This window comes from Lycium barbarum, chromosome 4 (assembly GCF_019175385.1).
Source record: "Lycium barbarum isolate Lr01 chromosome 4, ASM1917538v2, whole genome shotgun sequence".
Lineage (NCBI taxonomy): Eukaryota > Viridiplantae > Streptophyta > Magnoliopsida > Solanales > Solanaceae > Lycium > Lycium barbarum.
In genome coordinates this window covers 129,239,330-129,259,497 of record NC_083340.1, presented here as the reverse complement: position 1 = coordinate 129,259,497, position 20,168 = coordinate 129,239,330, and the positions used below count along the sequence as shown (strand labels likewise).

General features: G+C 36.7%; 2 pseudogenes; one reads left to right on the top strand and one right to left on the bottom strand.

Annotated features, from left to right (window-relative positions):
• Positions 1-136: 136 nt before the first annotated feature.
• On the top strand, positions 137-1,665 carry LOC132637778 (uncharacterized; annotated as a pseudogene).
• An 11,119-nt stretch (positions 1,666-12,784) lies between these two features.
• Positions 12,785-17,544, bottom strand: LOC132638588 (glucan endo-1,3-beta-glucosidase 8-like; annotated as a pseudogene).
• Positions 17,545-20,168: the final 2,624 nt, after the last annotated feature.

Here is a 20,168-nt window from a genome sequence, read left to right as displayed (position 1 = left end):
AAAGGCAACCCCAAGCCCCAAGAGCAAAAGTGGAATTTTATTTGAAAATTGGTTTACCCATGCCTTATATAGTCTAGATCCAGAAAATCACCTAATTTCATCCATATATAATCTTGAAGCTCTTCTTGATGTCTCAATGGGTTCTAATAAGTTTCTTTCTTTAAAATCTTCAACTATTCTCACAACAACTCTTTGCATTGCCTCTCTTATCTACTTCTTTGCCCCTTCAAGAAATTCCAAGAAAGAGCCGCACTTCTTGGACCAACATAGAGGTCTATTTCATGGCGATTCATGCGATGCAAAATTCCCATGGAATAAGCTTTCATTTGGACCAATTTCTCATGAGAAGCTTAAGTTAGCAGTCTTTTAAAAAATATGGCCAATTGGAGTAGATCCTGGAGGTATGGAACGATACCGGTTTACGTTGTATACTGCCCTGGCTACTAAAGGACATGAAATTCATATTTTCACCGTCCCATCCGATAGGAAATTTCATTCTGACATTCATGATGGATCCCTTCATGTGTATTTTGCACCTAATGATCATGGCACACTCAATTGTTCTCTAGTTTTTGATATATTTGATCAAGAAAATAGGGGTAGGCCTTTTTATTATGTGCACACTGAGAGTGTGACATTGCGTCATTGGCACGTGAAATTTCAGCCTAATGTGGCAGTGACGTGACACGGGATCTGGTATGAGATTATGCACTCAAAGCTATTTCAAGAACTTCTTGACAACCCCAATGGCCAAGGGCCTATTAATGAACTTCAAGAAGCAATGCCAAGGCTCAGCGATGAAATTAAGTTCTTTTCGAGCTATTCTCACCAAATATGCATAAGCAATAGTGCAAGGGAAGTTCTAGTAAACGTCTATCAACTCCCTCAAAGAAATGGACATGTTATAGTCAATGACATTGATGAGACAGACTTTGAGTATGACCCTATATCCGGATCAAATTTTCGCGAAAAAATTGGGATCCCATCAAATGTTACCTTGGTTTTAGGGGTTGCTGGGAGGTTAGTAAGGGATAAGGGGCACCCACTTCTCCACGAAGCATTTTCGTTCATAACAAAGTGTTATCCGGGAGTTTTTCTACTAGTAGCAGGGTCAGGGCCATGCGCGAAAGGTACGTGGAATTAGGCCCAAATGTGTGAGTTTTAGGTGCATTGGATCATCTAAATTTTATAATTCACTTGAAGTGTTTGTGAATCCAGCATTAAGGCCACAAGGACTTGATCTTACACTAATAGAAGCTATGCATTGTGGAAAGCCAGTTTTGACACCAAACTACCCAAGCATAACAAGAACTGTGGTGTTGAATGAAGATTTTGGTTAGACATTTTCAGCAAATGTAGGGTCATTTGTAGAAGCATTGGAGTCAGCAATAAGAGATAGTCCAGAAGTTTTGCAAAGGAAAGGCATGATTTGCAAGTCATATGCACTTTCAGTGTTCACAGCAAACAAAATGGCATTGGCTTATGAAAGGTTCTTTCTTTGTATGAGAAACAAAAGATATTGCCAATACCCTCATCCCACAGATTTCTAGACATTTTTGGTTCTATCGTATTGGATATTCTATTACACTCATATTCAAGGGTAAAACACTTTTTTTTTTTTTTTGATAAATTTACTTGAATGTTACTCCCTCCTATCCCTCCTATGCTTTTAACTTGTTCAGTATGCATTTTGCACTACATTTAATATTTAATTATGTATTTATTCCGTCCTTCCCAAATTAATAGTCACTTTAGCTCAAAAATATTTATCTCGAATTAATTGTTACTTTCGGAATTAAGGCTAAAGATGATAACTGTTTCCAACTATATTACCTTAATTGCAAAGTATTTAAGAGGAATAAATCAATCTACTTTTACTAAATAGGGGAAACTTATTAAATTATAATTTGTAATTTTCTTCATGAACGTTTATAAAGAGTTAAAGCAACATTTAAAATGGACGAATGGAGTATTTTATTAATTTACTTTTATCATTAATAATTAATTACAATAAGGTTGTAAAATAATTACTTAATGATAAGAAATGAAATCCATTTGAAGCTAGGGAAAGCAAGAGCTATTAAAAGTGATAACACTGAAAGTGATAGGAGTTTGAGATACTTATAAATAATAAATTAATAATGATGAAGTTGCATTTGTTGTAAATATCAATATTGTTTGGACAAAGGCCATAATTAAAGCACAAAGTATAAGTTGCACTTGCAATCCTAGAGGCCTATTCTACCAATCCAATTTCAAAGACAATTTGCTTTTTGACATATATGCTGGAAAGTTGGTTAGCTGAATTTTTTGTGTTTTTGTTTTTTCGTTTTTCTGATCAAGAAATCTATTAAACATCAAAAAATTATACAAATTACAAAGAGTAGAGGCTACTAGACCTTTACAAATCAAATCCAAGAAAACAGGATGTATCCGGCCTCGACTTCTTTCATCCTCAAATTAACTTGTTAATTCGAAAAACTTATACTAGTTGATGTGCCTTTGTGGCTAGGGGTGATAAAATTAAGGGAAAAGAACATGATGTGATCACCAGCAAAAAAAGAAGGCCCAAAAAAGACTCACTTTTAAGTTTAAGCAAAAAAAAAAAAAAAAAAAAAAAAAAAAAAGATAATTTTTAGCACGTTTATGCCATCAACCCTTTTCTCTTGTCCTCTTCCTTTTTGAGCTTCATTATTCCGCGCAATGTCTCCGCCCTTTTCTATTGTCATTGTGCAGACGACGATGACTCACAAAGTACACTACTTAATAATTCTCCATTTCTCTTTTATTCTTCAAACAAATTCAACGCATAGAAAAATGTATATCTATCTATTATCCTCTCTCTCTCACATTATTTCTCTTCTCCTTTATCCATTTTGGCCTTAAATTGTCCAATTATCTTTCTTCAACAAATATCTATATTCCTTTTTCTTTTTTTGTGGTTTGATCCTCCGATATGATTTGTCTTGCTCGTTGCTCCATTTTTCGACAATTTTTTCAGATAGGCTAGTCATTTATACGTTGTGTAAATAGTGTATAATAATTGTATAATATGTATTTCATTAGTGTGTATATATCGTACATTGATTATACGTTGATTATACATTTATTATACACAAATTATATAACAATGAATCAATGATACATTTTTTACGCACATACTATAGGGATAAATATCCTATACAACAATGGTATAGTTTCTATAAGTATAATACATTTTCTATACATAGACCATAGTGATACATATTCTATACAACAATGATATAGTTCCTATATACATTGCTGGAATTAGTTCAAAAAGGACTACGAAATAGAATTATTTTGAAAAGGCTAAAAAATGTCTTGTAACTTTATTGAGTCATCCGGTATCAATATAATGCCATTTATGTCTTTCTTGAAATCATGATCCACCCAACTTATTCATGTTTAACTCGTCTAAAAGTTGGGGTGAAGTGCAATACAAATTGACATATGAGAAATGTCGTCAAAATATTTTTAAAGTATATGCAGTGTTTTAAAAGGCGTTTTCGGGGTGAGCTTCTGGGTGGGGCGTATTAAAAATGTCCCGGGGCGATGGTTCGAGGCGAAAGTCTCAAAAGGCGTACGCCCAGCAATTCGGGGCGTACATCTGGGCGTTTGGGGCGAGTTTTTTTTGTTGGGGCGTGTTGGGGCGTAAGCCCAGAAAACTTCTTCAAATTAAAACAAAATTTGTTAAATAAGTCCTCAATATAATGCCCAAATTCTCAAAAGTCAACTAGTAATTACTCAAATATTTTAAAAAGGAACCGAAACATTAAATTTAAAAGTCACGACCTTTTTTTATTGCCAGAATGCCTAATATATGTTCTCTTCCAATTATTTATCTTGTCTTCTACTATCTCAAAAAAGTAACGAGCAGTCACTTGTGCTTGTAAGTAGCGTATAATAGATTGTTCTGATTAGTTTTTTTGTGGGGATAGAGCATATATTTATAGTTTTCTTCAAAATTTTTTCGCTATTTTACCTATTTAAAAGTATTTATTATAATTATATCCTTTTATGAAATATTAAAAATTAAAGTCCCATGAGACTTACGCCCCGTGCCTCGCTGAGGCAGACGTAAAACGCCTCGCCTTACGCCCCCGCCTTTTAAAACACTGAGTATATGTTATCTATAGCTATAATACCTCACAGCAGTAATAATCATGATATTCTCATATTGTAAGCCTAGGTAAAAGCCTCTAATCCTCGAATTCGTCGAGATCCTTAAAACTCATCTTATAAGCAAGCCACAACTCAAGTATATCATCAACCAGAATCCAAGAGATAATGTGCTATGCAGTGTTTTGGGGTGCAATGCAATGACATTTTATGCCATGCCATGCAATGCAATGCCCACAGGCCTCCTCTCCAATCACTGACGAGCGCAAAACACAATATAAATTAAGTTCTTCGCTAGTCAAAGATAGTATAGTTTATGATCGTCTCCACAGGGATTGATACAAATAATTACTCAAACGGAACCTTGCTCAGTATTATTCAGGAAATAAAAACTTGAATTTGTTGTGGTTATAAACCAAGATAATCGACTACAACGTAATTAAAGACAATTGACAAACGAAAGCAAAGGTTACTATTAATATGAGAAGTAAGGGTAGTAGAAAGACAGATGCAAGATTTTAGCAATTAACTTCGATTCGTTTTTTTCATTCTCCTCTAAATTTTATTGAGTCTCTCGAATTCAATAAGTAATTAGTTTACTCTAGAATATGATAAACATCTTTCGATTATTTATACATATTTCACAAATTAAACTAATGCAAGCCCTGAGAATGTTAAAAAATTATGGATAGAAATAAATCTTCAAATGACTTCTCACGAATATCGTCAGCTCATAACCCAAGATAAATTATTTAAGAGTGTCTTCCGATTACTCAATAAAATCATTCAATCATGAGCTAAATCAGATTTATATTAAGATAATAAAATACCTTCTCTTCCGATTAAAGAATCCAAAAATATCTCAATAATCAAATAAAACTACTATCCATGAATTCAAGACTGGTGAAAAACATGTGAACATATGCAACAAAACATTAAGGGTTTAGTCTTATGGAAAACGTCTCTCGAATATTTTCCTCTCTTGGTTCAACCAATAATCCAAGAAGCTCGTTCGATTACTCAGAAGAATCACCAATTAAAACCAAACAAAATAATGCAAAGATATTCACCAAACTATTCCTATTTTCATTAAATAAAATAGTAAATAACTCTGCAATTCAATTCAAAACCCATGTTAACGAATTCAAGCAATAAAACAAGAATCGAATATAAAAACGTCAATCATTACATCATATTTGTCAAAACCCCATAAGAAGCTACTCCATAATAGAATAAAAGAACATAGAAGAAATAGAAGTAGAAAACATTACAACCGACGATTGACCCAAACTTCCGTATTGAATCTAATCGTGATGGAAACTAACGAATTCGGCGGTCAAATCCTCTTCTACGAGCCTTCAATGACTCCTAGGTCAAAAGTCACCTAAAAAATGTGTTTAAGGACTATTTATTGATGTAGAAAAATTAACCCCAGACCAAAATACCCTTACTGAGACAGTGGGAAAAATTGGCCAAATAAACTCCTCTGCCGCCAATTGAGTGCGATTCTCACTGCTTATTGCGTCAACTTTTCCTTCTTCTGTTTCTTGCCTGTTTCCACTGTACATCCCTTTTGTTGTTTCAGTACTCCTTGCAATGTTTACTTTCCAATCATTAGCTAGTTATTTTCCAATCATTAGGCCACATCATCATCCAATAATTAGCTAGTAATCCTTATGCCTTATTTTTATAATATTTTAACTCCATCATGACAATTTTTCCTGTGAGCTCACGTAATGGCTTCCTCGCATATGAATTTTGTACTTCTCATCCATAATTTATCATTTTGCTCCAAGGATCATGCACTTTTACTCTATAAATGCTCCTTAGCTCGGAATCATGTTCTACACATTAAAACACACATAATAAGCATAAAATATTAACATTATAGTTCAAATACAATTAAAGTATAGTCAATATATATGTGAAATAAGGCTAAAAATTCATGATTCTAGCCTATTATCAATCACGTACTCACATGCTAAGGGAAATGCCTTAAAGTCATGAACCATGTGGGACTCGTGAAGTTCATGTACCCACGCAGAAGATCATTGCCGCTTGGGCTCACACACATGATCGTTGTTACCGTTGCCACTAGGGCCCACACAGATGGTCCACTTAGATTATCATTATTGCCATTGCCACTCAGCCCACACAGATTGTCCTTACTTTCATAGTAACCGTTTACGCATGAGAATGGATGATATGTAAATACATGGAATCAACTCAATCACACATCGATCATGGAATCAGTAAATGAATATCGTTAGTACCAGGCACAATCCAAACTGTCAACATATACTCCTTCCCTATTCATGATAATAACGAAAAGTCAAGAAACAATCACACAAACCCTAGTCACAATCTAAAAGCAAACATGGCGACAAGCCCACATAACAACATCCATATCAAACCAGTGAATTCATCACCACAATCATGCCTGAAGGCCTATCATGCTTTCCCCGTCAATAACTACCATCTACATACGTTTCGCTAATCAGAGTCTACACATAAGTAAGATGTAACATACCTCCAAGGTCGAGCGGGAGCCACGAACAATCAAGCCCAAGCCTTTTCTTTCTACAGTGCTTCCAAACAATGAAAATCTATTAAAGATGAATTCTACATTAGAATATGAATCTATGAACACCCATAATGCCATACTTCTAAGGGTAGTGAACGCACCTGTGAAAGTAAGTCGCAGGTGCAAGGCGCAGAAGCGAACGTCATTGGAAGGGAGGGACACGCAGAAGCGCATGAATGTCCGCAGATGCGGGTGCGCCGAAGAAGCGTAATTAAAGCCGCAGATGCGATCAGAATGGAAAGGAATAATTTTGCAGAAGCGGACCCCACTTCGCAGATGCAGCCATTCGGGAAGTTTCAAATTGGGGAAAGAGAAGAGTCTTCCCCCACACTCTCAAACATCAAAACTTCCCCCCAACCGGTTCCCTCCCTCTCAACTTCTCATTTTCAACCCTTAAACACTTCTACTCCCTCACTTCTCACAAACACACACCACAAGGCAAGAGACCCAAAGGGGAAAAGTATTTTGATCATAAAGGAGAGGATAACCCATCACCATCTTCTTCAATTTCACTACTAACAAGGTATGCTTTCTTGCTCCCTCTCTTAATCTTGAACGGAATTTGGACGATATCTAACATGCTTACCACTGCTATAGTGTCACTATGGGTTCGAATTTTGGTAGAAAATTTCGAAGAATTCGGGTTGGGATTTTGCATATGGGTTGTTGTAGAATTTCTAGAGTTGGGTGTTGTTTGTCTTGAAATCATGATTACTACTATTAGATCATTGTAATGGTTCGAAACTTGGTTGAAAATTGAAGAACAAAAATCGGGTGGGGTGTTCATGGTGGTTTTGTGGTTTTTTTTTTTTTTTTGAATTTTGGGGTGCTGTTGCTTGAAATTGCGATCCATTGAGCCTATTAGTCATGTACGTTTGTTTAGATGGAGAATTGAGGGTGTAGGTTGGGAATTTACTTGTTAAAATGAGGATTTATTCGGAAAAAACTTGGCAGTTTCTGGATTTCTTAGGGATGGTGACGAACTCTGCAGCTGCAAGAAAAGTTCTGCAGGTGCGGTCCCGCATCTGTGTGAGAAATGTGCGGTGACTGCTGTGAATGGGTACTTTCGCAGATGCGGAAAATTTCCCGCCAATGCGGCCCCGCATCTGCGGTGCTACTTCCGCAGTTACGACCCATGGACAATTTTTGGCAAACCAGTGACCTTGCAACTGGTTTGTGTTGGTCCCGTCATGCTAGTTTCTTTGGTTAATTTGCTGAGTTTTAAACTGCTAGGCATGATTCTATTGCTGGACTAACTTGGCTTTGATTAATTTAGGTGCTAGAGCGATGATAATGGACCCGAACGCGAATGAAAACGTCGCACAAGGTCAAGAGATTGCCAGAGAGGCCGCGGAGGAGCAGTATGATGCTACCAGGTTTATGTCTCGAGATTGTTATCGTCGATACTATGCCAATATACTCGACAAGAAGCTTCTGTTCGAAAAAGGAATCGTTATAGAAAAAGTGCCCGAGCTGTTACCAGGGTTCTATGGCCGTCTAGAGGCCACCGACCTCCTCTCCAATCACGTACACACATGCTAAGGGCAATGCTTCAAAGTCATAACCCATGGGGGACTCACGAAGTTCATGTACCCACATAGAAGATCATTGCCACTTGAGCACACAGATGATCGTTGCCATTGCCACTAGGGCTCACACAGATGGTCCACTTAGATTATCATTATTGCCATTGTCACTCGGGCCCACACAGATTGTCCTTCATTTCATAGTAACCGTTTATGCATGAGAATGGATGATGTGTAAATGCATGTAATCAACTCAATCACACCTCGATCATGGAATCAGTAAATGAATATCATTAATACCAGGAACAATCCAAATAGTCAACATATATTCCTTCCCTATACATGATAATAATGAAAAGTCAATAAACAATCACACAAACCTTAGTCAAAATCTAAAAGCAAATATGGCGACTAGCCCACATAACAACATCCATACCAAACCAGTGGATTCATCACCACAACCATGCACGACGGCCTATCATGCTTTCCCCATCAATAACTACCATCTACATACATTTCGCTAATCGGAGTCTACACATAAGTAAGCCCTAACCTACCTCGAAGGCCGAACGGGAGAAATGAATAATCAAACCCAAGCCTTTTCTTTTCGGAGTGCTTCCAAATAATGAAAGTCAATCAAATATGAATTCTATGTTAGAATAGGAATCTATGAACACCCATAATGCCATACTTCTAAGTAAAACCCCAAACACCACTTCCCAAAGGTTACCCGGGCCCACAAGGGTAAAAATCAAAACTTTAAGTTAAATCCACCCTACCCATAGTCTAATTAGTCATAATCTCTATCATCATCACCTTATACTCACAAATGAGCCTTCAATTTTATTATCTACCTAAATCCCAAAATGTGCTAATACCCTAAATTAAATCATCTAAAATCATGGATTGAGTTCGAAATGGCATTTAGAACTAGTCTACCCATAGATTAATAAGTCTAAGAGCCCGTTTGGATTGGCTTATAAGCTGTTTTAAGCTTTTTTGAGTGTTTGACTGACCAACTTAAAGTCATTTTGTGCTTAAAATAAGCTCAAAAAAATAATTTGGCCCATTTGACTTTGCTTATCTAAAGCAGCTTATAAGCTGAAAACAGCTTATAAGCCAAAAAAGATAAGTTAGACTACCCCAACTTATTTTTTTTTAGCTTATAAGCTGCAAACAGCTTATAGGCATAAGCCCATCCAAACAGGCTCTAAATCTAAAAGATAGATTCAAAAAGCCTAAATCTTAGCACTTAATCTCATGACAACACTCACTTAAGATTTGAGTTAAAACCCTATATTTTCTACCCATAATCAAGAAAAGGGAAGGTGAAATAAGAAGAAAATCATAATTATAAACTGAGATGGAGCTGAAAACTTACCCCTAAGAAGAAGATTGAATTTTCCCTTCTCAAAGCTCTCCCAACCGAAGTGTGAAATTCAATTTATGTGAATGAGGAAATATGACTCAAAATGGGGATTTTGTGGGCTGATTCAGCGCTTCCCGCAGAAGCGGACTGAGGCTCACAGGTGCGGCCTTGCTTCTACGGAAAAGAGTTCGCCGATGAGGAAACTACTAAACCCCCAAAATTTCGCAGAAGCAGAGAAACCATCGCAGACGCGGGCACGCAGATGCGGCCCATAGTCCGCAGGTGCGCTGCACTTGAAACAAAAAATAAGAAGAAAAGAAAAACAAAATATAATTTCTCACTAAGTCCAATCCCAGCCAACCTTCCCAACCAGAAACTAACCCGATTGCCTTAGAAACAACGACATTGATCCCCGCAAGTCAAATAACACAGAAACGAAACTACGAGAAGGGTATTTTGGAGAAAAGGTGAAAAATGACTATAACGACCAAATGGGTCGTTACAATTTATCACTACCTCCAATGCTCGTAGGCACAACATACATTCCCCGTCGCAAGCAAAAATCATTTTTTATTAATTACCCATACAAATACACCAGTATTCGCATAAGTGCTGGTCACCTCATGAGTACGGGACGCCCAATTCCAAATGATGCCCCTCAATTACATAACCAACTCAAAACACTACATAAAGGGTCTAGTAAGTCTCAACTAACCTAAGATTTGATGTCCTAAAGTCACGAAGGATCCAACCTCGATCCATGCGAAGATTAAGCCTTCTGGAAGCTCCACCACGTCTAAACACACCGATATTGCTATACTTTAACTCGGAACCCAAAAGCGAACCCAAAAATCCACCCTGAGCCCACAAGGGAAAACTGAAATTTGGACATAAATTCATCCTACCCATGGTCTAAATAGTAAGAATCTCAAATATTTTTTAAATTCATTCACAAATCGACCTTTAATTTGATAAATTACTTGAAAACCCACTTCCATGGAAAACTCCAATTTCTGAGATCAAATCATGATTTCTATGATGAAATTCCGTAATAATCGAAGGTAGAATGGAAAAAAGAAAGTTAGAAACTTACCCCCGCGAAGAATCTTGAAAAACCCTTCCAAAATCCCCAAATCCGAGGTCTAGAACTCCAACAATAATTAAAATAACCAAAACTCTAACTCTGCCTGATTTTAAAACCTGAAGCCTTATTAGTGCGATCGCAGTGGGCCAGCGCGATTGTGCTCAACTTAGACCCAAATATACAGCTGGATCGCGCAGCATGAGCGCGATAGCACCCTGGGCGCGAACCGGCACCACGGACGCGATGGCTCTGCCTTGGGCTGACCCTTCTTTGCGTGAACACGCACCACTCGCGCGATTCCCACGATCGTGGTCAGACCAGATATAAAAAAATCACTTATGTTCAAATCTTCATTTTAACACCCGAAACTCATCCGAAACATCGCAGACACAAACCATATGTGCATTTTGATCAAAAAACACGCTACAAAACTGTTTGCACACTCGAAACACCTAAAAGAGACCGTCTTGACCCGATGTTGACCAAGGTCAACTCCAAATGCTTAACTTAACTAGTTTCTCAACCAATGACCCAAATCACACCGGAGCACCTCGGGACCCGCACCAACGGTCTAACTAAGACAAAAATCACATTCCGGACCTAATGGAGTCGACGAAACTTCAAAAATGACGCATTTTACTCTCGATGTTGACTTTTGTCAAACTTCTTCATTTCTTAACTTAAGAACTTCTAATTTTTCTAAAATTGATCCGAAACTCACCCGATTGCCTCGGGGAATGCGCCACCCATCCCCACAATTCATAAATACCAAAATGAAACTACGGGAAGGGTATTTTGGGAAAACAAGTCCAAAAGCTCAAAATGACCTAATGGGTCGTTACAAACTGGGTATGATCTTGTTTTCCTTTTTCCCTTCACAGAATTGTCCAAGAGAAGTGTTTGGTTGCTTCTTGGTACTATTTTTAAGGGAAATATTGGATTGAACAGAATCCGTAGGCGACGGAGGAAGAATGAAATGCCAGTTTGTGGGCACAGTCATGGCGGATGGAAAATTCAAGAAAAAGAACAAAGGCAAAAGGGAGAATGAAGAAGAAATAGAAAAGAAAAAAATCTAAAAGGAAAAATAAAATATTAAAAAGGTATTACTAAGTTTAATAAAGTTTCATCCAAATAGAAGATGACAAATGTACATTTGGGGATTATTTTTAGTGTTATTTTTCCCTCATGCGCTTTTAGAAACAATTGGTCACACTTTCTTGCCAAATCACTAGTTGAGAGGGGTATTAATATTACTTTAGACTAAAATATGAGGTATATAAATGCCTGTAAAGTTAAATTGCTAAAGGGAGTTTTGGGGGAAAATTAAGAGGGGATTTTATGTATTTTTTTCCTTTATAGAACCCACAACACACCGTCAAAATCACTTAATCATTTTATACTTTCTTTTCTTTTGGTCTCCATAAAAACCTGCTACTATATATCCTCATGTTTGGCGTGTTTTGCTCAGGCAGAAGGTAATACACTTCCTTTCCATTTGGACACATTTAGGTTTTTTCTCACAGTTTGTTATTTAGGGGCTTGTATTTAGGGAATAATGTATAATTGTAATATTCTCTTTATTTTAAGTTATGTGTCACACTTTATTTTTTAGTGGGTTCAAAAATAAAATATCACTTCTAATCATAAAATCAATTCAATGTTAAAAATTAACTTGAAGGTCAGCCAACTTCAAATAACCCAGGCTGAGACTAGCATAATATATATGGTTTAGAAAATGAGTTGTAACTTTTAAATACTAATTGTGCTAGATCATTTTCACACTTTGACAATCCAAAAGAATGAGTAAAAGTAAGTTTTCACAATGTAAAATTTCAAATAGTTAATGCAGTATGCAATAACGAGACTAGAGCGCATAGCATGATTTACAAAATAGGCTTGGCAATACTTTCTAGCACTTTAACAAATTACCGATTTAATTTATTTAGGGCTAGAAATCTTATAGATTTTTCAAGTATTCACAGAGCATTCTCAAAATTATGGAGTACAGCATATATATATATATATATATATATATAAAAGAAGTTAAGAAGGAAATGACCAGTATATATCATTATTAAGGTACAATAATGTTTATTTTCGAATGGGTGGAGCTCTAGTATGTCTTAGTTATTCCAGATCCGCCATCCACAACCTCTGCGGTTAAGATCTCGACTGGGAACTCACAGTTTGGAGTTGAAGGATTAATTGTGCTAATCATAGAGCCTGTCAATTCGCATTGCCGTAAATTTTGATTTTTCATTTGGTAACGTACATTGTATGCATAAGAGACCTTCTCTGTAAAACTGAGGTGATCAAAAGTTGCATCACCGGTGAAGACAATACAGTCTGAGTCGTAACAGGCGTACTCGTAATCTTGCAACACCAGCGTCTCATTGTGATCGGTCTTACCATCAAAAACACACCATCTGTTTGGCATTTTCACTATACCTGTTCATGATATATATATAGAGCTAAGAGTCATGTGGGTTTAATTAAATTTCATTGACACACTAAAAAATAAATTAACCCATGGAAGAGAATTAGAATACACGTACTGAGACACAGGGGCGCAGCTAGGTAGAGATGAACCCCCTTGGCGAAAAATTAGAGTGTATATACAAGATCAAAATTATTTTTTTATGTATATATAGTAGATGTTAAACCCCTTTAACTTCTTCGTATATTTATTTCTTCATACTTTTGAACCCCAAAATCCTGACTCCGCCACTACTGAGACATAATATAGTTAAAGAGTTTAAGTTTGACGCACTGTCCGTGTACAATACTTATACTATGATCCATTACCTAGATAATTATATAGCTAAATTATTCTATGTTAAGGTACTATGGAGAATGCCAGCTGTATGAATCTTTAAGTGAAAACAGATGGAGCAATTAGAGGTAATCTAGGCGTGAGTGCATATGCTTTCGGTGTGAGAAATCATATAGGTGATCTTATATATGCACAAGCACAACAAATACACAGGACAACATACATAAAAGCAAAAGTTGTTGCAATAAAGCAAGCTATTCAGTACAGCCAGAAATCCCACATTAATGTAGTGATGATAGAAACTGACTCAAAAGTGCTTCAACAGAACATTTAAAGGAACTGAAAACAACATTGGGAACTAATAGAGTTGATTGAGGAGATCCAACAGGATATGGTTACATGTCGAGCTCATATTACATATGTATTCATAGAAGGAAACAAACTTGTGCATTACTGATAAGAATCGGGTTACTTGAACAAAACAAGATTATAATGCGGAAGCGAAAATATGAAGATTAAAGACGAGAATATAAAGATAGGCGAAATTCAAGAATAAAATCCCCAAATTTCAAGATTAAGTGATAAGAACCCTAATTGGTCTTAGTATTCAAAATTAGCGGATTAAGACTAATTAAGATACTAATAGAGTCAATTCAAGAACTTATATCAAAAGGTGATCTAGACCCCTATTTCGAAGAAATTAGAGACAATAATTAGTATAAGACTAATTAACTTCTTTAATTGACGAATAAGAACCAAGGATATCAAGTACGAGTTAATCATACCTCTTAAAAAGAATCGTTCTTATAAGGTTGCAAGATAAACCCAAAGTAGCCACACAAAGGTGTAAAATAGAGAAACTCTCAATAATAATAATATTTTTGTTTCTTCAAAATAACAAAATCCACCCCTATATATAGGGGAAACTTATCCCAAATAGAATGGGATTAGAATCTACTTTTATGGAAATAATTAAATACTAAAACCTAACTAGGATTAAACTAGGAAAGCATGTAAAATAATTGGCAAACTTCTTCCTAATAGAATAAGGAGAAGGTTGCCCCAAAAAGTCACTTTTGTACGTGTGACTTTCTCCAACCCAATTTGGGTTGGATTTAATTCCTTTCTTGGGTAGAAACTTCAGCCCCATGTGGAGCCCAATCTTCCTCCTCTTGAGCTTGGACTTGGATCATGAAATATGTATAGTATTTAGCCCATTCTTTTGCATAATTATTGGACTCATTCTTGGGCTTTTCTTCCATGATAAGCATCCTTTTGATTTCCAATTGAAGCCCAACAACCTTGGCTTGCATCTCCTTAGCTTGTGACCTTGACGACGATCTTTTTAGGGCTTCTATAGCGCCATTCTTGACCATGGAGCTATCAATTACTCAGTCAACCATGCTCTAGAAACATCATATAAGCTACAGGCGGGAAGACTTTGAGGAATTACCAACAATGGGAAAGAAAATACTCAATATGAATAAAGCTCAAGTTCCATACTTGACAATAAAATTATGGAAAATAGTTCAAGACTGTTGGGAAAAATGGAGCTTTACGGGAAACTTTTCACACTCGTGTTGATAGTTATTTACACTTCCGGAGAAGGATCAACACTATACAATTAGTTTAGCACCATGTATAGTTGATTTGATGATTGTGTTCATCAAGTTAACAATAGCTTTTCTTATTACTGCTAGCTCTAGTTTTATCTTTTCATTTAAGCTTTTTATAATTAATAAAAAAATCATGTTACGTTCCTACCTAACAGAATAAAATTTGCCCAAAAATGATGATAACCATAATTTTCTTGAGTAATATTAGTACCTTTCAAAAACAATTATAATTATAAATTAAGAAAATATTAAACACAACTTGAATCCAAATTGTGTTGCAATTAATTATTTTTCCTAATTTTAACAATTTCCTATTCGGTCTACCACTTTTCTCTCTCTGTCGCCAGTACTGCCACGCAGCAGTGGAAAATTACATTGTTGCAGTTTTTAGCTTTTTTCTCTTTTTATTCCTTCAATTCTGATTCAGTTCATCTATCGTTTTTGTTCTGTTGAGACCTAATTCATGACACTATCACTTATAAGAAAAATAGTGTGTAAGAGGGAATTAGATGATATGAAGAAGAGGTTGAAAAGGATGTAAGATGGAGAAAATTATCCATATTCTCTGATAGCTAAAGTTTTTAGATGAGATGATCACACAATTCAGCATAAGTAGCACCTTTGGCAATGGTAGGCATGATATCTCGGTCTTGCATGGTGAAATCAATTCTATACTTTGGTTGACCATCGTGTTTATAGATACCCCAATGTCGCTGATAAGGGCCTTAATCTAGCGCAATCTTATTCTCATCTGTTAAGGATTGGAGATACATACTAATATCCCTATTTGGGCGTAGTGGAGTTCCTTCCTTATAAAATCTTTCAGCATTTTCCACATTTGCACCAATGTATCCATCTGTAGGCCAACCAATTTGCCCGATAATAATCTCCATATCACCATAACCTACCTTTGTTAGAGCACAAACAAGCGTACCATAAATGAAAGTGAAGACATTATTGTAGGTGTTATTGCCATCTATGACTTTGAACTTGAATTATTATCGAAGAAAGCAAAGTCTGCATCAAATACGTATCTATAAATCGTATAGATTGGGAAAATGTTGATAACGAAAGGGCCAGCAGTTTTGTTAATATAATCGAGAAATTCAATCATTTCGGCCTTTATATCTTCTCGAAAATCACCTTCTGATGGCTTGTTCACATTTATTAAGACATCCGTGAAATGGGGAGTTGTAACTTTGAGATCCTGGAAGTTGAAACTATCAAGAGACTCTCTAGTCATATTCAGGAAATGAACAATATTGTTAAATCGATCTCTCTTATATAATGATTTCATAAAAGGTTCGTTCCCCACGTACAAATACCTACAAATCGATAAGTTATGTATGAGTCGAGTTCAAATCTAGAAATGAGACAAAAATATTGAATTTGGTGAAAATAATTGAGGAATAAAATTCCTATGGATAGAAAAAAAAAATAGATAGTTTGTTAATAGAATTACCCTATATTTCATGTGTTGATAGAAAGTAGCAAGAATATATCAAACAAAAGTGTCGAGGTGGGGTTTAGGTGATTCGAACACTATCAGTATAGAAAAAGTAGAAATGAATTCCTTACATCACATGTACCTAAATTTAACTCCTCTGTCGGCATAATTTTTCACACGTGTATAAAGATAGTCGTCCATTTGTTTTTTCTCCTTCACTACTTGTAAAAAGTTCACTTGTATAGTTATGACGACACCTATATTGGTGTCGGCAAGAGCATCGAGAACGTTAAAGCTTGGCTGAAAAATTCTCAGCTCTGAGATTCCATTCTGTAAGAGTAAATCTACGGAACAAACTTTTGTGTTGACATCCTCCCCCAATTTATGCCCAAGTAGGCGCCAACGTGAATCCAACCAGACAAAAACATCAGTAACACGAATAAACATATCCATAACAAACTCATGTTTATGTACATTCTTGTCTAGATTTGGGTTTTCTAATTCTTCAATCGGGCTATGAACTTTTTTATAAGAGTAAGAATATTGTATGAATAATGTTATAGGGCCCGTTCGTTCAATGTCTGGGCGCCTTTAATGCAGCTCGCCCTCATGGAGGAGTTCGCCTGTGACCGTAATTATGAACTTGATCTAGCATGGGGGATGGAATGAGATTTGGGGAAGAGAAAAGGATCATATGAGGTTTGCCTTTCTAAAGATTTTTGGAATACGTGTTAAACATACAATGAAACTGGGGATTCTTGTCCTTCTAACTATATGATGTTGTGTTTGTGTGGATAAGCATGATTTTCGGAAAAATGTTTAATAGTGGTTCATCGCATTCTCAACTACCATCAGAATTATATTATTATGAGATAAGCATTATCTTCTATCGTCTTTGACTAGTAAGTAAAGAAGAGTTTTTCTTGCAATAGAACTTTTAACTAATGGTTCAAAAAATTTACAATTATGATTTACTTTTAAATTGAAACTTTCCTAATACTTTGATATTTGACACAAATATCATGTTTTGTGTCGTATTACAACTTCTTCTTATGACTTTTATCGCTTAATTCATGACGTAACCGTCGTATTTGAACTTATGTCGTTACATTTTCATGTGTATAGGTACGATGACGACAAACGATGGAAAATGCGCTTGAAGTGATTGGAATTCGTAGCATATGTTGATTGGCTGAGGTGACGAGTCGATGACCGCAAAGGACGAACAAAGAAGAAAAAGAAGAGTTAACCACTGAAGGAACCTCGCTTTCCTTCCGCATCGCGAGAAGCTTCAGAACTTCAGGCTATCGATCCGCATCGCGGGAAAAAGGCGAGAAGCTGCAGATCATTGCGCGATCCGTCCGCGATGCGGAAGGAAAGCGGGGTTCTGCGCAGCTTCCCGATTAGACTAGGATTTGGATTCCTTATTTATTATTTTTACCCTAGCCTATATATACACGTTTTGATAGCTGAGAACGGTATTCTGGGATTATTCAAGGATTTGTAAGCCACCGTTCTCCTTTTTCTCTCTCTAGGTTATTTTATTTTTCATCTTTTTCAACCCTAGTTTATTCATGGCTTCTATTGTCTATGATCGAATCATGAGTAGCTAAATGTCCTAGTTCTAGGGTTGTGGCGAAAGACTTGAAGGTTGATTTGATGACAATTATTATCTATTGATTTTCCATAGTGTGGGTTGCTTATTTATTCTTGGTTTTAATTGTTTAATTATCTGGCCAATAGTTAGACACTATCTGTGGTGCGTGAATTGAACTTGAGAAAGGGAATTCACCTACGTAATAAGAATAAATAGAGTTTGTTCGATTTAATCGTTTCGCTAATGAGGATAGAGATATACCCTTTAGCCCTACTTAGTTGAAAACAGAGAAATAAACGTGTTCTTGTTACCTCTGATGACCATAGAGATATAGGCGTTATAGTAACATCTACAAGCTTGTGAGTAGTTCGAGAGAATATCATAAAGCATAATTAACCCGTTAACTAGTAACCTAGGAAATAAAACAGGTGGAATTGTCAGAAGATCAACTGGATTGTCGAAAGCCATAACCCTAGATCTTTCTCTCATCTGATAATTCTTACAGTCCTTGTCGACGTAGTCCCAGTCATAAAAACACCCATCATAAATTGTTTACTTTTCAAGTTTTAGTTTAGTACAACAAACAATCTTGATTTTCACTTTCTTGAATAGTTTCATTCGAATTTGAATTAGTTTGACAGTAGAATCTAAGTCTCTGTGGGATCGATATCTGGACTTAACAGTCTATATTACTTGTACGACCACGTATACTTGCGTGTGCGTTTGGGAGCAACAAGTTTTTAGCGCCGCTGCCGGGGACTTAGAAAAATTTACTGTTTTTCTAATTTGAGTTTGTTTTTCTATTCAAGTCTTTACTTTTCTTCGTTGTTCTACTTGTGATTCTTCAGGCTTCTCTGGTTTATGCGAAGCACTAGAAGTTCAGGACAACCGTTAGTTGATTTTGATCAAGAAATCGAGAGAACCTTCCGACGACAGAGACAAATGGCTAACGAAGCAGCAAGACTTGCTCTTGAACAGGCAGAACGGGATAGAGCACGAAACGCAGATGAACAGGGAGAGAGAGCAGCTGCGAGGGCACAAGAACAACGAATTCTGTTATCCAGTTATGCTAGGCCAAGTCTGGCGACCATTGCTAAAGCTATTGTTAGGCCTGACATTACTGGAAATTTCGAGCTAAAAGAAGGAACAGTGCGGCTGGTGCAACATACGTGCCAGTATATGGGTAAATCTAGTGAAGACCCGCATAAGCACTTGATGCAGTTCGTGGAGTTGAGCAAGAATTTCCAATATAGAGATGTTCCCGATGATTATGTGAAGCTGTCCTTATTTCCATTCTCACTTATTGGCGAAGCGAGGGAATGGTTGACGAATCTACCTGCCGGTTCTATCACTTCTTGGGAAATATTATCAAATAAGTTTATCGACAGATTCTTCTCACCCAAGAAGACAAAGGAGCTGCGGGGAAGAATTGCTAACTTCACTCAGAGAGATTCCGAATCTCTACCACACGCTTGGGAAAGGTATAAGGGCTATCTGCGAGATTGCCCCCATCACATGCAGCCAAAGGAGATCATTGGCAACTATTTCGTAGAGGGTCTTAACCATGAATCAAGGGCCCTACTGAATGCGTCAGCTCAAGGTCAGATATTAAACAAAACATATGAAGAGATGGAAGATCTCCTTGAGATGATGTCTGAGGGTCATCATGAGTATAACGAGACCAGCAGGGCGTTACCACAAAAGGCTGCGGGAGTTCTTAAAGTTGATGATGCTGCAGCCATTCGGGCTGATATAGGTACTCTTACTAATGTGATGTTGAGGGTGTTTCCTCAAGCTCAACAGATTCAACCAGTTCAGCACATTCAGCAGGCAGCATGTGTAGGTTGCGGTGAACCTCATGATTACAACAATTGTCCATTGAATCCAGAGTCTGTCTATTTTGTGGGGCAGCAGAATCGCATTGGCAATCGGGGAAACTATTATGGGAATAATTACAACACTCCCTTTGGAAAGCAGGATTTCCACAAGCCGAACAATTATCAACAACCTCAAGCTCAGCCAGCTAGCAATT